The sequence below is a fragment of the Vulpes lagopus genome, chromosome 8 (genome assembly GCF_018345385.1).
Source record: "Vulpes lagopus strain Blue_001 chromosome 8, ASM1834538v1, whole genome shotgun sequence".
Taxonomy (NCBI): domain Eukaryota; kingdom Metazoa; phylum Chordata; class Mammalia; order Carnivora; family Canidae; genus Vulpes; species Vulpes lagopus.
The window spans coordinates 18,631,503-18,654,859 of record NC_054831.1 but is presented as its reverse complement, the minus strand read 5'-3'; the positions used below and the strand labels follow the sequence as shown (position 1 = coordinate 18,654,859).

Here is a 23,357-nt window from a genome sequence, read left to right as displayed (position 1 = left end):
ATATTGCCAGGTCTCAAAGTAGTTTTGTCAGCATTAGCCAAATTATGCTGCAGATGAACAGGGGGAAAATATAGAACAGCAAAGAGAACAAAACAAACCCCAAAAATCTTTTCCCTGAGGAGAGAGCTCACAGTACTGACTGCAGAAGAGCGACTAAGAGCATTGCATCTTAGTGGACATCAGTAGAGAACTTGTCTCATGCCCATAAGAGAAGCCCAGTAGGTGTGGAGAACAGCCCATTCACTTTCAGAAGGATAAGAGCAGAGAATCCTTGGTTGAAGTAATGATATGATGTGGTTAGAGCATCCATTACAGCTGCCATAAGTTCCTGAAACTCATTTGCTCATTCAAATCCTCTCTCTTCCTACCTCTCCACTACTCTGGTAACACTTAACTCTTACAGGTAACTATCACTGTTACAGTGGAATGATAAAATAATTTGATGAGTCCCATTCATTCACTCACTCATTTGTATATCACCATCCACTAACCCGTACCTTTTTAACAAGAGTCAATGACTGCAACAGTCCCTTTGGAAATTTTTATATGAATCAAATACATGTTTCACCTTCTAAAAGTCCACAGTCTACTGAGGGAGATAATGATTTGAATGTCAATAATCACATAATAAGAAAGCTACTAATAAATCTATCAAGGAAGCAGAGAAAGGGTGCTTGAGCATCAGCAATAATAGCTGGTCCACAGTAATTTGGGACTAGAGGAAGGCCCCTCATAGTACTGCACAGTTAAGGGTGTCTGTTTTTCCTGTCCACCAAAGAGTCCTCCAAAATGCATCTTCCTTGAGGGAGTACTCCACAATCCCAAACTTTCCTAGGTCCAAAGTCCAAATGAAGAAGTAGTGCCCAAGGAGTTGGCAAGCCCTGTGGGTGCATTCTGGATGAGATGCTTGTGTTGGTAAGAATTGGCCTATATGCAGTAAGATTATTTAGTCTTCTAATATTAGGAATTTATGATGAGTTTGGAATGGTTTCTTTAGGAAGTAATGCTATCGCATATAGGACTACGGTAGAAATTTCTCTCTCTCTCTCTCTCTCTCCTTCCCTCTCTTGCTTTTGTGTGGCCTCTAAATGACCTGTAGGTAGTGACTGGAGAGGATTTACACATCATGTCAAGCCAGGTGACAGATGTCTCAGCAGAGCATGTGAATGGACTAAATGGAGCAGGAGGTAACTGTGGCGGGACAGGAGGAGCAACAAGCTGACTCCAGGGCTGTTGAAAGGGAAGAATGACTCCGAGAAATGGCCCCTCCTGACCCAGGACCCGAAGTCAGAAAGGGAACAAGGAGCTCAGAGCTCTCTCCCAGAGATGTTCTCTGCAGGATGATGGGGTTTGCATCTGCTGCCAGCCTCTGACTCACTCATCTTCAACAGGCAGGTCAGGGCTGAAGTCTCTTTGAACTCTAAGGAAGAAAAATGTCAACTGAACACTGCTATTTAGATGTACTTGGATTTGGAGATTCTTGGCTGCCTGTTGAAAATAACCAGGGAGTTTTAAAAAGTATTGATGGCCAACCCCCACCCCAGACAGTTTAAGTTAGAATTTACGAGGGTTGGACCTGGCATTGGTGAGCCCATGAAATTCTAATGAGGGGAAAAGATGGAGAAAACCCGAGCTATTGCAAAGTGATTTGAGCATAGACTAACCACTGGGTGATAATCTGTAAATTACTACAGTTGTCCTTGTTCATTTGCAAAGCAAACACCTCACCTTACATGCGTTTGATGCTTTGTCATTTACAAAACATCTGACACAGATAATTTAGTCAGATCCTCACAGCACCCAAAAGGAAAGTAGAATTATTAACCCTGACTTACCCATGAGTATGTGGTTGCCCAGAGTCAGCAGGTGGTTTCCTGAGATGCCAAGTAAATGATGAGACAAGTTGTTGAACCTTAGTGTTCTGACTCCTAAGCCAGCGCTCCTTATCAATTACTACCCAGAATTCTGAGTGCCCCTGGTCCTTCTGTGGTTCTGACTTCTGCTCCAGTCTGCTTCTATCCTCCTGTCAATAATGCAAACAATTGGAATATTCTTTGGGAAAGGGAATACAGGCCCATATAGTCTGATGTGGTGGAGCCTGGGTTCTCTCTCAGGTAATAAGCATCCTGAAATAATGTTATTCGCTTTTTTTCTGCTGAAGTTTGTAGAACAGTGCTCCTCAACTTTGCTTGTGTATTAGAACCACCTTTTAAAACTCTGAATGCCAAATTGTGTCCAGGATGAATTAAATCAGGATCTGTGGGATGGCCTATGCCTGGGTATTTTTAAAGCTTTCCTGTGACCCCAGTGTGAAGCCAATGGAATAAAACCTTATAAGACTTTGAGACTTAAGGGATGGGATGATCTGTTAACATGATAGAGTATTTAATTCTAGAAAGCTGTTCAGATGCTATTCTAGCAGAGTGTGTGTGTGTGTACACATGCTTCTAAAGGTGGCTTCTTCATTTCCATATCATTTTAATTATTCATAAGCTGATATGGTATTCTCTGCCCCCATGTTGTGTTGGCATTTCATCGGTAGTATCTTCCACAGCACAGTTTATATCTATTAGGATACTTTCATTTGCAACTAACAGATAAACCTGTTCCAAATTCTTCAACAAAATTAGCATTTATTATATCCATTATAAGAGTCACAGAAAAAGGCAGTTTCCTGGCTGATCAATTCAGTAGCTCAATGACCTTTAAGGACCCAGGTTCTTTTCACCTTCTTCTTTTTTTTTTTTTTTCCTTTTCGCCTTCTGATTTGATCTCCTTTATTGGCTTTGCTCTTAGACTTGAGCTTCATGTCAAAATATAGTTGCTACTGTTCCAGGCATTACAACAATATCTGATAAACAATATTATTTTTTTCACTTTTTAAGAGCAAGAAACTTTTTTCTAGAAACCTTTCAGCAAACTTTTCAAATACCTCACTGGTCAGAATTGGTTCATAGGCATATCCTTGAAATCCTACATTGGCAGGGGAACTGGGATTTGACTAATAAGCATAGATTTATCTAGAGTAACACCTGATCTGAGTTAGAATTATTTTCTCTGGGGCACCTCGTGGCTCAGTCTGTTAAGAGTCTGCCTTCACAGTTCATGATCCCAGGGTCCTGAATCAAGCACCGAATCAGGCTCCCTTCTCAGCAGGGATTCTGCTTCTCCCTCTCCCCTCTGCTTGTGCTCTCTCTTGCTATCTCTCACACAAATAAATAAATAAAATCTTTTAAAAAAAGAATAGTTTTCTCTAAGGAATGAATCCCTAAAAAAACTGGGATTCTATTGGCCATGAAGACAAAGGGCATAGTGGTTTGTTATGAAGCCAGTCATGTCTAATGAAATAGAAGGGACTGGATTTGGATTTAGAAGTCAGATCTCAGCACTTGCATCACTATTTTTGTGTCTTTGGGTAAGTTAGAGTCTCTCTGAATCTCAGTTTTCTCAAATGCCAGACGGAATAATGTAAGACAGGATACCAATGAGCATAAAATGTATAAATGGTCCCAGAAGCCACCAAACAATACCTAAATCTACCAGGTACATCTTGTATTTTGCTACCCCTCCACTTGTTTTTTCTTCACTTCTTTCCTAATACTTTTCATTCTGAATGTAGTTATGACTTGTTGATTCAAAGTTAAATAGCAGGTAAAGTATCAAGCCTATAGGTAATGGAAAATAATATTTGGAAGAGATATAGAGAGAATCAAGAAAGAAAGTAGATATTAAGGAAATTACAAAGATATAAATTTGGTTAGAGCCCTCTGACTAAAATCTCTTCCCCAAACTATCTCTCCCTTTTCTTAGGAAGTTTCTCCTATAAGTCTTGTTTTTAACATTTTTAAAGAGAATTTGGGCTTCTTTGCTTTTCAGATTATTATCAGGGTTCCTTATATTTTATTTGCTAACTTAAGAAAATGGACCATTATGTTTGAGAAAGATTTTTTTGAAAAAAATGCTTCAAAGGGAAATATTTTCTAAGATGAGGTACTATAGAATGAAATTGAGCAGAGTTGCTTATATCCTACCCAGTCTCTGCAAAGGGGATGGTAGCCTATTTATACATAAATGTAGATAGAAATACTAGAATGATTCACCTTATTTTCTGTTGCTTACACTTAGTGCCTGAGAGTGTTCCTGGAAATCCATGCAGCGCAATCCCTAGACATTGGCATATCTCCACATTCATTCTCTAGGCTCTTCTTGCAAGAGCTGAATCCAAATGAGATCTATTCAGTGAAATACATTCTACAGGGATCTAATGTTCTACCTCTGTTGATCTCATTTGACTGCTACTTTTAGGCATTTATTAAAAGTGAATCTAAAACTCCAAGAGATCCTTAATAGAACAGCATTGGTCTATAAGACAAGATTGGGAAGCAAACATTTGTTTTCAAATATCTCATTTGCCCTCCTCAGATTCTTTATTATGAACCTTTTCTGTTTCTTGTATGTTGTTGTTCTTCCATTCTCCTCTCTTGCTTACTTTCTTTAGAACCTGACCAAGGAAAAGATCTATTAACCACTTGTAATTAAGTGGAATGTAAGTTTATTTTGTTAATTCTTGTAGAAATTCTCACTTTATATTTGTTTCTATATCATTTTATACCTAAAGTGTGGGTGACCACGAACTAGCGGGAGTAACTGAACCAAACCAGGCCCGGACTTGTGTCCCTCATTCACTCAAAAGGTTCGAGAGCCTAAAGGGTGAATAGTTGGTAGACGCTTGAGAAAGGTTTGAGCAATGGTTCTTAGGGTTGCTTGTACGTGATCACCCACATAACACAATAGATACAACTTATTCTGACCTGGTCATAAATGTAAATAAGAGTCTGTCTGTCCTTGCTGGTCTGTTTACCATACCTAATATTCCTTTGAAGTATGTACATCTGGAACAACAAGCTTATCTATTTACCAAGGTCTTCTGGCACCCGTCAGTCTGTCTTGCATGCTGAGAAAGGGGAACTTTGGAGGGTTTCACAAACCTGCTAAAAATAAACACCTTCTTGGCTTTGTTTTGCTCATGCTATAAAATGTTGTAAAACCTTGAATAAAGCTGGCACTGCTTGGACATCATCCACTGTGTCCCTCCTGTCCCCATCTCTTTTCTTTTATTTTCCTCATCCCCTTATCCTCAGGACCCTGATCGTGTTGCCGCAGCGCGCACAACACTAAAGGAATCCCGTTTAATATATTTTTAGGGGAAGAAGCTGAAAGCTCATAACACATATAGCCACTGCTTAAAATCTAAACGCACCCTTGTTTTTTATTACTCTGATATTGCCCTCGAGAAGGTTGTTTTAGGATGAAAACCTTTCTAGTATAATGGTAGAAAGCGGGCATATTGGAAGGAGTCCTGGATCAAAAATGAATAAATGTAATAAATGTATTACTCCTAAATACCAAACCAAAATCAGTGAAAAGGGAATTCTGGGTGGTAGGTATCATCTCAAGTGGTATCAGGAAATTAAAGATTAAATGAGGCAGAAGTACATACCCAAGTTTATAGATCACCGTCCGGAGGCTAAGGTAAGCCAGTTATATTTCAGACTCTATATACTTCTTTTAGGGTCGCATCTTGTCCATCTTTTAGCAGCTGTGCCCAGCAAACGCAATCTGACATCTAGGCTCTTATCTCAATAATTCTTATTTATCACCCAATAGATCTATGTTATTCTTTTTAAACCAGGCTAGTCCTATGACTACACAATAGGTGATTTTCTACGGTGCATGAAGCCCTAAATCTACAATTACTTCTAGGGAAACTAACAGATAAGAAAATGATGCTAATAAGTATTTTGTGCAGGTCATGTCTATGCATGCAACTAGAAACTACTTATAGGATCCAATTTAACATTCACTTCTCTCATTATTATCTCTATTTTATAGACAAGTTTCAGAAAAATAAGATCCCCGAGTGAGGTGCCCAATGAAGTAGACCTCTATGGCAGCAAAGCCCATATTCTTTATTATTTCATGTTTTCTCCAAACTTGTCTGATCATTGGAATCACATATTCCTTGGCACCTTACTGACAGACTGAATCAGAATCTCTAGACATAGGCCCAGAAATCTGTATTTTAGATAAGATCCCTGATAATTCCCAGGACCAGACAACTTGAAAACCTTCTTCTAAGCTGTGGCCTAGAGAGACTGCTTTCCAGCTGGGAGGTATCCTGGAGCCCTGGTCAGTAAGGCACTTGTTTACTTTGCTAGTTGTTTTGGGAGAAACTCTTTTGTCGTGAGGACTTCTCAGACAAAATATTGTAATCTGAAAGCACAGAATAGGGAGACAGGGGATGTATGTCGGGTCCCCTCTGTCTCTCTGCCTAATCTCTATTCTATATCCTCTGCTACTTCTATAGCCTCTTTTTTTTTTTCCAGGCATGTGAAACAATTTTATTTCACAGTTGTCTTTAAAACCACAAAGACACTATGTTCTTCATATAAAAACATTAGTACAGATTACTATACTTTCTAGAAAATGATTATATGGACCCTCTCAAAGAAAAATGCACACCATTATATGGTTCAGACAAGTTACTTGGGAAAAACACATCTAGACCGATTCCTAAAACATACCAGAAGACCACACTGCATCTTTTTGTTCAAAGTATAGATTACTGTCATCAGTAAGGGCTTCTGCATTCTTACATATTTGATAATACACATATAGACTAGTTTGTGACTTAATGCTCCATTGGTTCATCAGCCTTTTCTGCAGGTTCATCACCAGGTTGAGCAGGCTGTGCCTTTCTCTGTGGTCTTTCTTCAAGACCTTCCAGGAATGGAGATACATCATCATCATCATAAATCATAAACTCCAAGTCTTTACCAACAATTCCAATGGAAACATTCTTTGTAGTTAGGTCCTGTTCTGCAGGAAGTGTCTCTCGTAAGGCATGCAGACCATGTTTAACCAGTTCATTCAAATTGCACTCCATAAACCCAGACATATATCTCTCCAAGTAAGTACGAGCTGATTGAGAACGGGCTCCAATGGACATGGCTCTACAGTCAAAATAGTTGGCAGATGGACAGGTTTGGAAAATGTGAGGGCCCATATCATCATAATCAGCAATAAGCAGTCCAACATTATATGGTCTCCGGCCATACCGTTGTGTTGGTATCTGGGTCTTGCTTCCAATTAGAGATACAAGATGAGACACAGGAAGAGGTCTGTCAAATACAAATCTGGAATCCAAAGACTCCTGGTGCATAAAATTACATAACAGTCTAGCATCAGCAGTAAGTCCCACAATTGAGATACTAATATGGTTATCAACATGAAGAATTTTCTTCTGATGAGCTGCAAGCTCTGACTGTGTGCTCTCTTCAATGCAACCAACACTGCATGGGTTTTTGCTTTCAGACCAACTGTGGCTGAACCTTGTTTGACAGCTTCCATTGCATATTCAATTTGATGAATCCTGCCCTGAGGGCTCCAAACAATGATGTCATTGTCATACTGGTTGCGAAACATGGTCCCGCTGCAGCCCCCAGCAGAGGTGGCGGCTTCAGGAGCTTGGCCTCCTATAGCCTCTTTTCACTGATCCTCTAGGAATCTTTAGCACTGGAGGTTAGTATTCTCTGCCTTGACCCATCTTTCACTTAGTTTCCCTGATTGCTCTTCTGAGTCCTTTGGTTACTCTGTGATGCTATAAAAGGTGTCTGAAGCAAGCTTCCCTGACTCCTTTTCTCAGCAAGGAGATAGTTTATCCCTTTTGTTTTCTGTTGGTAGATCAGAAATATTAGGATGCTATTACATCTTTCAACTTTTCCCTCTGTTTCCTCATCAGAAAAATAAAGATGGAAGGTGGGAGAGGTTTTGGGAAAATATGGTAAACTAGATCAACTCTTAAGGAATTTTCCCAATACACTATCCTGTAATTCTATGAATGTTATTTAGTAGGGATACATGTCATTTCTCATGAGAAAGGAGCACAATTGCTGTCTTAAGCCTGAAATAACTGAGAGTTTCTTTTAAATATCTTGGTGTCTATGAAAGTAACTTAAAAACAAAAATTCGGGGGTGCCTGGGTGGCTCATTCAGTTAAAGAACCACGTCAGTTCTGGCTTGTGTCATGATCTTAGGGTCATGAGATCAAGCCCTGCATTGGGCTCCATGCTGGATGTGGAGCCTGCTTAAGATTCTCTCTTCCTCTCCTTTTGCTCCTGCTCAGGTGCTCTCCCTTTCTCTTAAAAAAATCAGTTGGCATTATTTACCTAATATTATTTTCAAGAATTCTATAGGCTTCAATATAATTGATAATGTCATGCCCTGCATGGAAAAAGAGGAGATACAAAGGCAAGAATATTAACATCTGTGGTTTCCTTGGTTCTCTTTGCCTATACAGAGAGGGCTTGTCTTCCTCATTAGTGGGACCCATGTGGGGTGATCTGAAAGAAGATGAAGACTCCTTCCATTCTTCTCTTCTCAGCTCTCCATTTTTGACTTGCCATAAAGTCTGAAATTTCACTATTTGAAATTTATGGCTTTGACTGAATTTAGGAATCCCATGGTAAATTGCAAACATAACAGCAGAAGAATATTATTCCACAATTTTTAGTCATTAACATGAGTTTATTAAATTATAGGAAATGAGTTAATAAGTTTTGAATACCAGTGGACATAAAATAGAAGCTTCTAGAATTAAGAGACTGGTGTGTTGGTGTACAGGAATGTAGAAAGAGACAGTGATAGGGATGTTGGTGTGACACCCAAACCTTACCTGTGATAATATTTTACCAACATCTCACAATTATTCTCTCATGGTTATTTTCTTGGAATTAGAACATTAATATATATTAAGGTCTGAAAACTTGACCAAGATCATAGAAAAAAATTTACTCCCATGTATTCTTCTCCTTTTGAGCATTCTTTGGGTGTTGCAGACATTACTCAATCTGATAATACTCTGGTCACCTTGCTTTTCATTAGCAGATTCAGATTAATATAAAAGCAATCTTTAAAAAATCTTGCAGAATTTCAATGACTCTATCAATATCAAAATTTATATTAATGTACCTAGAATATATCACCCTGAATTATGGACCAGATCCTAAATGTTAATGGAGATAGCAAGAAACATTTTGGCAAGGTTTTGAGATATTAGCATAAATTAATTTCTTCTTGCAACATGCTTACTTTTGGTCCTGAGGAAAGTGGGCAAGGGACTCCCTCTAGAGTGATTTCTCTGCTATTATATCATCTAGACTCTGCAAAAGAGATACGTTGAAATGGCAAAAATAATTTTTTTTAAAAAAGAAAGAGTGAAAATAAAAAGGAAAGCGTTATCCTTGAATTTTACAGTGTCTCTTCCCCTATGACTAGGTATTTGCAAACATATTTGATTATAAGAGGTAACATTTTTGTTTGTTTATTTTGTTTTGTTTTCACTTTCCTTCATTTGATTAAGGCCATTTGGTTACCCTGAAATACAGTCCCTATTGCAAAAGGTAAGACAAGTACGTAATTGTTTCCCTAAGTTACTAATTTTCCCAAGTAAGAATTGGTAAAATAAACACCTTCAGAGGATGGAAGCATACTGTGCTGTGCAAGAAATTCTTTTTTGAATTTTCTGAATTTTAACTCAGAAAAGCTGAAGGTTGAATTGCACTACGGCAGCCAGCTTTTTATTTCCTGAAACATGAATAGATATTCTTGGGGGAAGTATAAACATGGAAAAGCATTGATCTGGAGCCACACTGAATTCACACCTCACATTTGTGTCTCACTGGATCTGTGCTCATGGGCACAATGTTTCATCTCTATGGCTCATTTTTTTTAATCTGTGAAGTGGAGATGATGATAATAGTATTTCAGCTTCCCACTTAAGTACTTCCCACTTAAGTACCGCTCATAAACTTGGACAGGAAGCAATGCTGCACTGTCCTTTAGGGGCCCCCACATCATAAATAGATAAATAACATGATGCCTGATCTCCTTTGTCACTTGGGATCCAATGTAGCCCTGCCACAGAGCACACTGTACCTCTAAACAGCCATTACCATGACTAACACCATTCAGGCCTTAGGAAGTTCAAAACAAGACTTCACTATGTCCTAAAACTGTTAAGATTTGTAGGTCATGCTGATGCTGACATCAGAAATGGATACTGTTTCAGAGCACAGAGAGAACTTGGAAAGCGAAGGGCTTAGGTAAGAGAAGAAATCAATCAATTTGTCAAAACTTTTTTTTAAGACAGCATGTGTGCAATATGTTTAATAACAAAATTTCATTTCCCACTACTGCTGATCATCCATTTTCTTGCTCTTCTTTGGGTCTATTCCCAATGTTAGAGGTTATAAGTGCAGCATTTAACACTTGCACGTGGAGGCTAAGTCATATTTTCCAAAATTAAAAACTCCCTGCTCTGAAGTTTATACGTGTGTTGGTGTAGACATAATACACATGAAGCATGATATTCATGGCAACTAGATGGACACTGAATTCCACTTTCACAAATAGTTTTATTTTTATAAATATATTTAATAAAATGTAATTAAATTTTAAAAAACAAAGTTTAAAACATAATTCTTATATAAGGTATTTATGTACATTATTCTAATTTGTATTTACATTTTAATATAAGTAGTTCTAAATGTGTTAGAAAATTAATTTTTGAGAAACATAAAAATTTCAATTTCATATTTTCACATTTATCTTATTTCACATTCTTTGATAAAAATACTAGTATTTGTAAACTTGAATAAATATTTTGTCATCTAATCTTAGGTCATTTAGAATGATTATATATTGGAATAATAATGGAAACAGAAGATCAAAATAGAATTCAACAAAATCCAGAAATATGAGTATAAAAATAAAGATGAATATATTAAAAAGGCGATATCCTCAAATACTTAAAAGTTGGAAACAATAAAAGTCAGTAGATTTCACACGCCCATAAAAAACCACTTATGCAATTACTAGAACTAACAAAACTCTGCACAAACAACAATAATTGAAAATATTTAACAAACACCAATATAACTGTGGAGTGAATATGGCTTATAAAAATCATGATGTATCTAATCATAATGAAGCTTCCATGGTGCAAAGAGCACAATTTTTACAAAATACAACAGTGGAGAATTTCTAGATTAAATTTCTAGATATGATTTTGAAATTTTATGCTAGAAAGGCTGACACTTAAGATAGATAAAAATAATGAAAGAAGTGATTACTATTTTGGGTTGAGAATTCAAAATAAGCCTATTGATTTATAGATAGCAAAGTAAGAGAAGAAATCTTGACTATAATACAAAATATAAATATTACTCAGTTCAACTAGAATATATCAGGAATATTATGCAGTCACATTGTACTTATAGGATTTATTATATGAGCTGTGAATTACCATCATAAAAACCCCAGGATATCAAAATTAATGATTATTTTATTGATTTTTAGATTTCTTGTTAAAAGCATAGTTTTGACTTAATGTGAAGGCCTGAAGGAATATCTTTCAATTATCCTAAGACTATCTAAGGCAAGCCAATATAATAATAACACTAATTTGGTAGAAAAAACAGTACATGATAAAATTTTGGTCCATAATTCAAAAGCATACTTTGTGCCTTGATAAATTATATTTTAACTTTTTTGGAGGAGACATTGGCTTAAGTTGTTCCAGTTGAAATAGCATTTTTTATAACAATTCAGAAATTATATATGATATTTTCCTCATTTTCCAATAAGAAACTTCTTGATGAAATATGTATATTTGACATTTGTGATATTGTGATTTGTTGTAAGAAAATATATATTTGGTCTTTGTCCCTTCTGGCACAGAATCTACAACCCTTTGAATTTCCTAAGGATTGGGTGATAAAGGTATTTTTTGTTGTATTAATGAGGTGATATTTGGAGAGCACCTAGGGATACTGGGGATGGTTGCCAATGTAGCCAACCAAGTGACTTGAGGGTTAGAATTTTGAGTGCACCCATCTGACCTCAGGAGAGGAGAGAGGGGCTGGAGATGGAGTTTAATCATCAATGGTCAATGATTCAATCAATTGTGCCTATGAAATGAACCCTGCTTCCAGGTTGATGGTCATGTAGAGATTTGGGCAGAATGATGTGCATGGAGAAGGCGTGGGAACTCCATCCATGCTCTTTCCCCATTACTTGGCCTAATCATCTCTTCCATCTGTTTACATCCTTTTGTAATAAACTAGTAATCTAGTAAAATAAAATGTTTTTCTGAATTCTTTGAGCCACTCTAGTAAATTTATCAAACCCAAAGAAGAGTTCCTAGGAACCTCTGATTAACAAGCCAATATGTCGAGAAGTATACCTAACAACCTGGACTTTGTGAGTAGCATCTGAAGTATGTGAGGACAGTCTTGCGGAACCAAATTTTTAACCTGTAAGATCTGATGTTTGCTCTGGGTGGATAGCGTCAGAATTGAGTTGAATTGTAGGCAGCCTACTGGTGTCCAGAGAATTGCTTCTTGGTGTAGGGAAATCCTCTTCCCCCAGTTGGAAATGGAATTTCAGGACACATTTAATTTACAACTATTTGTAAACACGATAGAAATGTTGACTATGTGCTCTTGAAGTAACTAGAGTTAATTTAGGTAAGACAGAATTTATATTAAAGAGTTAAGCTAAACATCATAACATCCACAAAGGTGAACTGTGTTTGGAGGAAATCGAAATAAATTTTGAATGTGTGTTCTCCACCACTATCTTTTATAAACCATTTTTAAAATTATAAATGATGTTAGCAAAATTTATAAAAAAACAAACACATCCAGGTTCTGCTATTTTACTTTTTTTTTAAGATTTTTATTTATTTATTCATGAAAGACACAGACTGAGAGAGAGAGGCAGAAACATAGGCAGAGGGAGAAGCAGGCTCTTTGCAGGGAGCTGCATTACACATATTTTAAAGGTAAAGCAGAGTTAGAAACTGCTGATAAACTTATCCGAAGCAGTTTCCAGGGGATTATGGAAGAGGCCAGTTTTTAGTGGGTTGAAGAGTGAGTGACATCTGAGGATTTAGGACTGGACTCTTTTTTAAGAAGTATCGCTGAGACGAGGGGTACCAGGCTGGCTCCATCAGTGGGGTGTGCAACTCTTGATCTCAAGGTTCTAAGTTCAAGCCCCATATTGGGTATAGAGATTACTTAAAAATAAAGTCTTAAAAAATAAGTATGACTGAGAATGGAAGGAGAGAAATAATTAAAGGAAAGAAACAATAGAAGAAGAAATTTGGAGATGGAATTGGGTGGGACAGGGAAGGAGAGAAATTGAGAGAGAGATAGGAGGTAAGGCAACTATGAAGAAAAGCTATCCAATCCTTATGTTCTCAGGATAATGAAAGATATGGAAAGGAAGCTAGTATAATGCTGAGTGCAGAGACTTCCCCAGTGAAAGGTCTTGTAGTGTGTGGAGGCATCAGTGGGTGTGAGTTGGGGGCAAGTAAGGAGGGGCAGTCATGGTTAGTAGGTGGAGAAAGCATGACTAGGTAAATTGGAATGGGGGAGCCTCTCAGAAAAGAGTAGGTATTCAAGTAATCAAGTGCCAGATGCAAATCTTTCCTGATTTCATGGTTTGTTACTTATTTTTGAGAGGTGAAGAGGAGACTGGGTAAAATCACTAAGAAACATAGAATCTCTCACTGAAAATCATAGGACAAGAGACTAGTGCCCAAATTACATGGCATTGAACTCCTGTGTACAAACTAGTTGGGAAGACTTTTTCCAAAAAGACTGATATATATACACATATAGGAGTATAAACACACTCACACAAGCACTTCCTTATTTCCAATTATAGCTAATGCGGAGTTAAGAAATGCTTTTTACTTTTTATTGATTTCTCAGAAGTCTGTCAAGGATTGAATAAGAAATGGTCATCTTTTTCAAAATTTGCTGCAAAATCTTTAAAATACTGTGGTGGGGAATGATATTGGGAATGAAAGCAGATGGGATAATTGTCATTCTATAATCATATTTTCTTATTTTTTAAAAGATTTTATTTATTTAGAGAAAGAGAGTGCATGAGAGAGAGAGAGAGAGAGAGAGAATGAGACCATGAGTGGGATGAGGGGCAGAGGGAGAAGCAGACCCTCTGCTGAGCAGGGAGCCTGATGCAGGATTCCATCCTAGGACCTTGGGATCATGATCTGAGCCAAAGGCTGATGCTTAACTGACTGAGTCACTGAGGTGCCCCCTATAATAATCTTATTTTCACATGTGATTTGGCTTTCTACTAACCAAAGAGTAGATATATGGCCAGCTGAAGCATAAATACTGAAATCCAATAGTATAGATTTAAGGAAAATCAAAAGAAAGAAAAAATATCCTGGTAATTTCATATTGGGGTATTCAACAGTAATTGGTGGACTTGGTATAAGATAGGCATTACTTTTAACTTTTAAAATACTTTCTGTTTCCGCCTTTATTCATAGGAATGCTTTACTGATCACCATCTTGGGGCCTTGGGCATGCCACTTACCATTTTCTTGTGCTTTTGTTTCTCAAAATAGGTGTTATTATATTCCTCATAGGGCTTCTGGGATGGTGTGTCTCACATTACACAAGATCATAACACATGAATAAATATTCGACCCCCTTTTTAATGTTTTATCTTCTTTTTCCAACTTGAATGCAGAGATGATCAAGTTGCTTCTATATATCCCGCATGTTGCATATAGAAGGGCACAGCTTTGCAAAGCATGTAATACAGTATGTGTTTATTAACCATTGTGAAACAGCTCTGTTTAAAAAAAGAATGGCTATTGTTAACTGTCTCTCTTATAGAGTAAAAAAAAAAATGAGTCTTAGTATTATGATAACCACATATTTTTTTTCTTAAGTAAAAGCTAGTGTGACATACAATGTGGAACTGAGACATACTATTTAATACTACTTTAATAATTCTCAGATATATGTGTACTCTCTCCTGAGATGCTATGAGTTGTTGAAGGGTGAAAATCCAGCTTTGCTGGTCCTGACACTAGAGCCCGTAGCAAGGGATTTCCTGAGATGTACCCCAACTAGGTAGGGATAAGTGAGAGAGAGTAGGGCATGGAAATGCAAAATCCTTTAAGTAGCTTGGGAGAAAATAGGACAGCAATCTAGAATAAGTGATTTTTATATAATAACTCTGAGTGCACAAATTGTCATTTTTCTCATCATTCCATAAAGTATTAGCACTCTACAAGTGAGAGTGACCCAGAATCTGCACCTTTTTAAAATGTAAGGACTCTACCACTATTGTTCATTTTAAGAGAAAACTTTTGTGTGATTTACATATATCCATGAAGTAATATTCATTGAATCTCAATTAAATTTGGGGAGAATATGTGTCTGATTCCATGGAGAAGGGAGAGAGAAATGCTGGAAGAAAATAATGATTCTCTTTCCTTTAATTCACACTCATTTGTAGAAAGAAAAGTTTTAATGAAAGTATTCATTCAATGAAAATCATTAAGCAAAACAATCTACAGATTTAATTGTGGACTGTATATGGAAGCTTATTTCAAAGCAAATGTGTGGATTTGAATACTAGAGTTTAAAAATCTATGTGGTAACTAGTAATTTGACTTAATTCAACCATGGCATTATTATTTCTTAAGTGTCATCTAAAATAGCTTTTTTATTTTTACAAATTTACTGTAAAAATAAACATTCAACTTGAGGTAACTGCTATTATCATGTTGATCTGTAACCCTCTAAATATATGTGTTTTAAAAAAAATATATATGTGTTGTAAACAAATATATATAATATATATATATGTGTTGTGAAATATATAGATTTCTACTCAAATGCAAGTTCTATAAAGCCATCAGGGAGTGACTAAATGCATAAATGCATATTGATATAATTAAATCAATGTGTATGCAAATTTTTAAAATACAGTTTCCTCATAAAATATATTTCCCATTAACCATATGTTTATACTTTTTAATGACTACATGTAACTGTATGACTTTTAGCAGTCCCTGATGTTAAACATTTAGATTATTTCTAATTCCTTTGCAAATTTACTTATTTTTAAAATTTTCTACTTTATTGAAATATAGTTGGTGTATAACATTATGTAAGTTTAAGGCATACAACGTGATGATTTGATATATTACTTAATGGTCACCACAATGAGATCAGTTAACAAACACATCCAGCACCTCACACAGTTACCATTTTTATTTGTGATCTTTTGCAAGTTTATACAGTACTTCAGTTGATATCCTTCAGCTATATTTTTAAATATATTTGTACTTATTTTACTAGAACCATTACCTAGTCATGCAGTTGTTAAAACTATGCCAATTTTAAAGATTATATACATATATATATGCATATATATACATACACACAAATGCTATATGTATTTCAAATTGTGCTAAAGAAAGTTTGTGCCAGTTAATATTCTCACAGGCCTCACAGTGTCCATTTTTTACTTTTACTATTGATGAGTTATAATTTTTATGCAGTGTGTTTCACATTTTTAAAAATCATGTTGCATGGTTTTAATGTTATTTGGTATTATGGAATGCTTAAACATTTTGTTAATATATTTGAGACTCTTGTTTTTTTGAAGATTTCAAAGATCTTATTTTTCTCCTATTAATGTGCTAGCATTTTTTTATACTAGGGATTTGTCAAACAGATTTTAGTGTATCCTCCAATATTTTAATAGTATTTAAAATTTTAAATTTACTTATTTATACAAATTTTAGTTGTTTAATATTTTAATATTAAACATACATGTTTTCAAATTGATTATTCTTTTCCTTTAAGATACTGCCTTTGGGGTCATATTTTGGAAGAATTAAAATATAAGTGATATTAGATAAATATTTCTATTTTCTTCTAACAGAATTTTGTAATAAAGCCATTATATATTTAATAAACTATTTTTAAATTTTTTTCTACTCTTCAATCTTGAATTTGCTGAAATTTACGTTGTTATTGTAAATAAAGTTTTTTTTCCTTTCACCGTATATTCTATATTTCCAACACTTAAGGAAGTGATGGATTTTGATTTGTATCGTTTCTTCACCTTCACCTTGGCTGAATTTTCTCCTAGGTCGACTCCCTGCACCCCTCATACTAATATTTAGCCCGAGCCCTTGTCACATGAAGGACAAGAGGGGGCAATGCTGCTCATTGTTCTTCCTGGGTGTCAGCACTGATGAGCTTCTCCAGAGACAGTGGTTGCATCGTGATCTAACATGCACTGATAGTCCCCAGGCCTAACTTTAAGGGTTAGTGGAGTCTGCTGAGGCTCCCTGCCTCCCTGCCTCCATCACAGGCAGGTTTTCCTTTCATGTAGTGATCCAGGTGCTGGCCTAGTGACTTCTCATCTTAGTCTTGTCAATGTTGTTTCTTGCAGAAATCCCTTGGAATTTTGTGCAAGTGACTGGCACTGTTTCCTAGTTTTAGACACAGGTATAGATTTTGCTTTTTGACATTCCTTTTATCATATTAATGGGATTTGAGAGGCTGGGACAGTTAAATATGTAGGCTCCATTTTTACCTTGACCAGAATCTTCAAGGTAATTTCTGTTTGTTAGTTATCCTGTGAATATCATAATTTAGAGATTAAAAGAGCAAAAATACAAACACTTAAATAGAAATGGTTGTTCCTAGAAGCCACTACTTGCCTTTATCTCTATCCATTTCCTATTACAGCTCTAAGCTATGCTTTGCTATAATTGATGAGCACCATCTTTGACAAATAGATGAAGAATCAATGCATATCATCTACTTCTTGCTTTCAAGGAGGAGGCTGATGGTCTAGGGGAGGGGAATTTGTGATTTTTTTTTTTTACTATGTATTAATCACTGGACTATAGTCATCTACAATTCTGTTCCTATTTCTAATTAAAGAATAGAATTAATTGTTCACTTTTAGGAGTTTCAGGCAGGAATAACTATAGGAAGGCTTTCCAGTACTGCAGAAATCACAGTTCACAGGTGCTTTAACTATATTGGTTGCTTCTGTGCAGTGAGATTTCCAACACCTCTACCACCCACTTATACCTGAGCTTTTGAATAGCTCTTAGGGTTTGAAAGCATCAGTCTCTCAAAAGCCAACACAGCATTTCTGGAGAGAGTGGCAACAAGGCATAGGGACATGCAGATGGGGAGCTCACTGGCCGGATGTTCTACCTTGTAAAGCTTGTGACCTATTCAGCTTGGCCATAGAACAATACAACCATTAGAATGACTGGCTGTTGGGATCCCTGGGTGGTGCAGCGGTTTAGCGCCTGGCTTTGGCCCAGGGCACGATCCTGGAGACCCAGGATCGAATCCCACATCGGGCTCCCGGTGCATGGAGCCTGCTCCCTCTGCCTATGTCTCTGTCTCTGTCTCTCTCTTTCTGTGACTATCATAAATAAATAAAAAAAAATTAAAAAAAATGACTGGAGGGCAGCCCTAGTGGTGCAGTGGTTTAGGGCCGCCTGCAGCCTGGGGTGTGATCCTCAAGTCCCACGTCAGGCTTCCTGTATGGAGCCTGCTTCTCCCTCTGCCTGTGTCTCTGCCCCTCCCTCCCTCTGTCCTATGAATAAATAAAATCTTTAAAAAAAAGAGTGGCTGGCTGCTGGCTGTTGTGAGTGGCTGTGATTGGGGGTGGAGTGAGCTAAATGACTTCCTGCCTCTGAGAACAGTCATCAGGTCTATGGGACACAGGGACTGCAGGAAGGTTGTTATGCTCTTGTCCCATCAGTGAGCAAGATGCTTACATCTCCTTATGAAGCTTCTCATAGTACCTAGATCTCAGGTAATGCTTAAGCCCAGCCAAAAGTTTCTTCTCTTTCTTTACCATAAATAGAAATACCAGAAATGCCCCCTGTGTGGTAGAGTTTTCTGGGCTCAAGTACTTGCCTACTATGTACACTAAGTGGCAGATCTGTTGGGATATTGTCTGCTATGTAAGCAACTAAGCTTCTATTCTGAATATTTTAAACATTCTTTGTATGCTTGGCAGGAAAAGGGCTTTCACCAGTGATGGATTCATAGGACACACACTGGCAGATTTCCTGGACTGTTTGCTTTAATGACATCATTAGAAATTAGCCCTGAAAGTAAAAATTTAAATGAAATCCACAAACAAACAAGCCTTTGAATCAGCTAATAACTGCAGATGGGCCTAAAGAGGCCCTATATAATTAGGCAGAACAATAGTTAGGAGGAAATTAATTGAGAGAAGGAACATAAGGAGCACTGGATCCTTTCACTACAGCCTTGAAAAGTTATTTAATGCCAAAGGGAATAGAAAAGATCAGAATATAAAATCCGTGCAATCAATACCTCTTTTTTCTATTTATTGACACACTTACTATTTACCCAAGAGCTGTGCTAGCCATTGGAGATACACAAGAAAGAAAGGGAAGAAGAATTATTTATTTAACACCTTCTGTGTGGCAGATGGGATACTTATTTTTAAAATATTGTATTATCTTTAATTTTGATAGGTGAAGAATTTACAGATGGGGAATCACCCCAGAGGTGAAACAGTGGTGCACAAAAGAACATGAATGTGAGTGTTATTAAGGAGGAAGCCCCTTGTTTGTGGAAATGCAGAATATGGGCTCCATCTGCAACCAGAGTTCAAGGAAGGGAGAGAGCAACATAGACTAGAGAAATCAAGAAAGGCTGTATGGAAACTAAGAGATAAATATGGCTCTTAACACTTAAGTAGGATCTTAGAGGGAGGTCAGAGGGATTAGCTTTTAGAAAAGTATTCTCTTCTGCTACTTTTTTGTCACGTCACTTTTTTTCTCCTAAAGGGATGACCTGTAAATGAGGAAGAAAACTAGAAGGAGATTGTGTGTGAGTGTGTGAGTGTGTGTGTGTGTGTGTGTGTGTGTGTGAGAGAGAGAGAGAGAGAGAGAGGAGGGAGATGGGGGTGGAGGCACTGGGTGGTCAGAGGAAGCAAGCTGGTAAAGCTGGAGGAGGTGGTGGTGGTGGCAGTGTAGAGAGCACTAGAGAAACCTGTAGGGACAATTTCCTTCACAGCCTCATTTCTCATCTTACCTGTGTGTGTTACAGCTGCACTTGGTAGGGTTGTTTCTAAGGCTGTGCAGCATGTTCATGACTATGAGGGAGCTGGCTTAGCTGAAGCTAAAAAATCCGAAATGGAGATTCTTCATGTGGAGGAAAATATGTTTTTCCTTTAAGAATTTTTAGCATATTTGTTTTTGAGTCAAGCTTTAGAAAAATCACAATGTTATTTAACTCTTCTGGAAGGTAACTTTATAGTCCAGAAGATCTTTCACTTCACGTCTTTTAGATTTTACCTTTCCAAAGATTCTGATGATGGAAAAGCCTATATGTATATGTATACATATATAAATACATGTATTTTTAACCCTGGTTTTTGTATGATGAAATCAATATTTTGAGGAATAATTTACTTTGGCTGACGACACATACATCCTCATCCTCATCATCATCCTTTAAATCTCATACATCCTTTTGTGTTCAAGATGAATATCATTGTTTGTAAAGATATGTATGACATTCTAGCCAAAGCAGAATTTATGACTCTGTTTACTTCCTGAATAAATATTTTAATCACAAAAAAATTAAAAAAAATATTTTAATCACATTTATTACAGTATACAATCATTACTACTACAGCTCTCTCTTATTGCCTATGCCTTATTGCCAAACTCAGGTTCTTAATAAATGTTTGTTGAATAAACTGATGAGTAGAGCTTTGTGAAAATCAGAGAGACTCATTCTATGAATTTGGTGAGTCTAAACTGAAAAGGTTCCCCAACAGAAGACTGTCTCATAATTTATACGAACAGGGGTGGCCATTCTAGACTCTTCACTTCTCTTTATGGCTGTCCTGGATCAGTCCACGCACAGGCGTGGTGTAAGAAACAAGTGAATGAGGTTCTATTTTTAAACCAAACAGCAAAAAAAAAACCAAAAACAAAACAAAAACCAGCAAGGTGCTGTCTAACTGAGACACTGTCTCTCTTTCACTTTGCTTTGAAAAAGCAGCCACAAACTCAAGAGTCATGTTTTGTTTGTTTGTTTTTTTTAAGAGTCATGGTTTTAAAGGAGTGGAATTGGTGGCAAGTAAAAAAACAAAACAAAACAAACAAACAAACAAACAAAAAAAAACGGCAGGGAGGTAAATGTTTATTGAATGGATTTAATTATACTGTTACTTTTCAATCTCATTGATTAAGTTTGAAGCCCTGGGTGTCAGTTATGAAAAGGGTACTTAAACCTCACCATCAATGCTAACTTAATTAAGTTGGATATTTTACTTGATTATCCTTTTAACATTTAAAATATTCTACACATATCAGAAAGACTTCCTACCTTGTTTAGGAAACTAGTATCCAGGTACTACCTGTGGACAGCTATAAGAACACCAATAGTGTGTTGAGATTGGTCTTGGAACATCAAGCCTGCAGAATACTAGGCATGTCACCGCAAAATTGTCATTAAGAGTGAGGACTCTAGAATCGGACTGATTTCAGATTTTAAAAATTATGTTAATAATTTATTGAAGTGAAATTCAAACAACATGAAATCAATCATTTTAAAGTGAACAACTCAGTGGCATTTAGTACATTCACAGTCTGACTACCACGTCTAATTCCAAAACATTCCTAAACATTGCTTCACTTTTTTTAAATTTTTTATTTTTTAAAAGATTTTATTTATTTATTCATGAGAGACACAGAGAGAGAAAGGCAGAGACACAGGCTCCATGCAGGGAGCCTGATGTAGGGACTCCATCCCTGGTCTTCAGGATCACTCCCTGGGCTGAAGGCAGTGCTAGACTGCTGAGCCACCCACGCTGTCCCATTCCTTCTCTTTTTAAATCAATTTCTCCCCCTCCTCCCCTCTTCTCAATTCCTGACAAACACTCATCTGTATTCTGTTTCTCTGCACTTATCTGTTCTTCACATGTCATATAAATGGAATCATACAGTATGTGACCTTTTGTATTTGGCTGTTTTCACTTAGCATAATGTTTTGGAGATTCTTCACATTGTAGCAGGTATCAGCACCCCACTCCTTATTATGATTAAATAATATTCCATTGAATGTGTCTATCACTATTTATCCATTCACGTGTCACTGTTATTGTGGATAGTGCTACTATTAACACATGTATACATGTACTTGTTTGAGTACCTATTTTCAATTATTTGGAGTATATACCTATGAGTAGAATTGTAGGGTCATAATTAGGTTAACATAGTTACTTCCATAATTAATTTTTTAAGGGCCCATCGAGCTATTTTCCACAGTGACCACAGTGGTCAAACTATTTTGCAATACTACTTGCAAATATTCAGAATTTCAATTTCTCCACATCCTCACCAACACTTGCTATTTTCATTGAACTCAATTACAATCATCTTAGTGGATAGGAAGTACTACCTCATAGTGCTTTTGATTTGCATTTCCTTAGCGTTTCATGTACTTACTATTTGGAGAAATGTCTATGAAGTCTTTTTTCTATTTTATTTATAGCTTGTTTTTCTTCTTCTTGTAGAGTTGTGTGAATTCTTTATATAGTCTGGATACAGGATATTTATTAGTTACATAATTTACAAATAGTTTCTCCCATTCTGTAGGTTATTCTGCTTTCTTGATAACATCATTTAATATATATAGAAAAGTTTTCAAGTTTGATGAAATTTAATATACTTACTTTTTCTTTTATTCCTTGTGTTTTTGGTGTTATACCTAAAAATGCATCACCAAAACAAAGATCATGAAGATCTAACCTGTTTTCTTCTAAGTTTTTGTGATTTTAGCTCTTATATTTAGATTATTGATCCATTCTCAGTTAATTTTTATATGTGGTATGAGGCAAGGGTCCAAAGTCATTCTTCTGCATGTGGATAACGAGCTGTTTCAGAACCATTTGTTGAAGAGAATATTCTTTGCTTATTGAATGCCCTTGGGACCCTTATCAAAAACCAATTGGCAATTGATGTATGAGTTTATTTGTGAATTCTCAGTTTTATTCTATTGACCTATATGTTTATCCTTAAGGCAATATCATATCATTCAGCTTTGTGGTAAGTTTTGGTTTTTTTTTTTTTTAATTTTTTTTTATTATTTATTTATGAGAGTCATACAGAGAGAGAGAGAGAGAGGCAGAGACATAGGTAGAGGGAGAAGCAGGCTCCATGCACCGGGAGCCTGACGTGGGATTCGATCCCGGGTCTCCAGGATCGCGCCCTGGGCCAAAGGCAGGCGCCAAACCGCTGCGCCACCCAGGGATCCCTGTGGTAAGTTTTGAAGAAAAAAACCTTGTTCTTATTTTTCAAGATTGTTTTAACCATTCAGAAACCCTTGTAAATCTATTTAGATACAAGGATCAACTTTTCCAATTCTGCAAGA

General features: G+C 36.6%; 1 pseudogene; it reads right to left on the bottom strand.

Moving 5' to 3' along the window:
- Window positions 1-6,691: 6,691 nt before the first annotated feature.
- On the bottom strand, window positions 6,692-7,485 carry LOC121498181 (annotated as a pseudogene).
- Window positions 7,486-23,357: the final 15,872 nt, after the last annotated feature.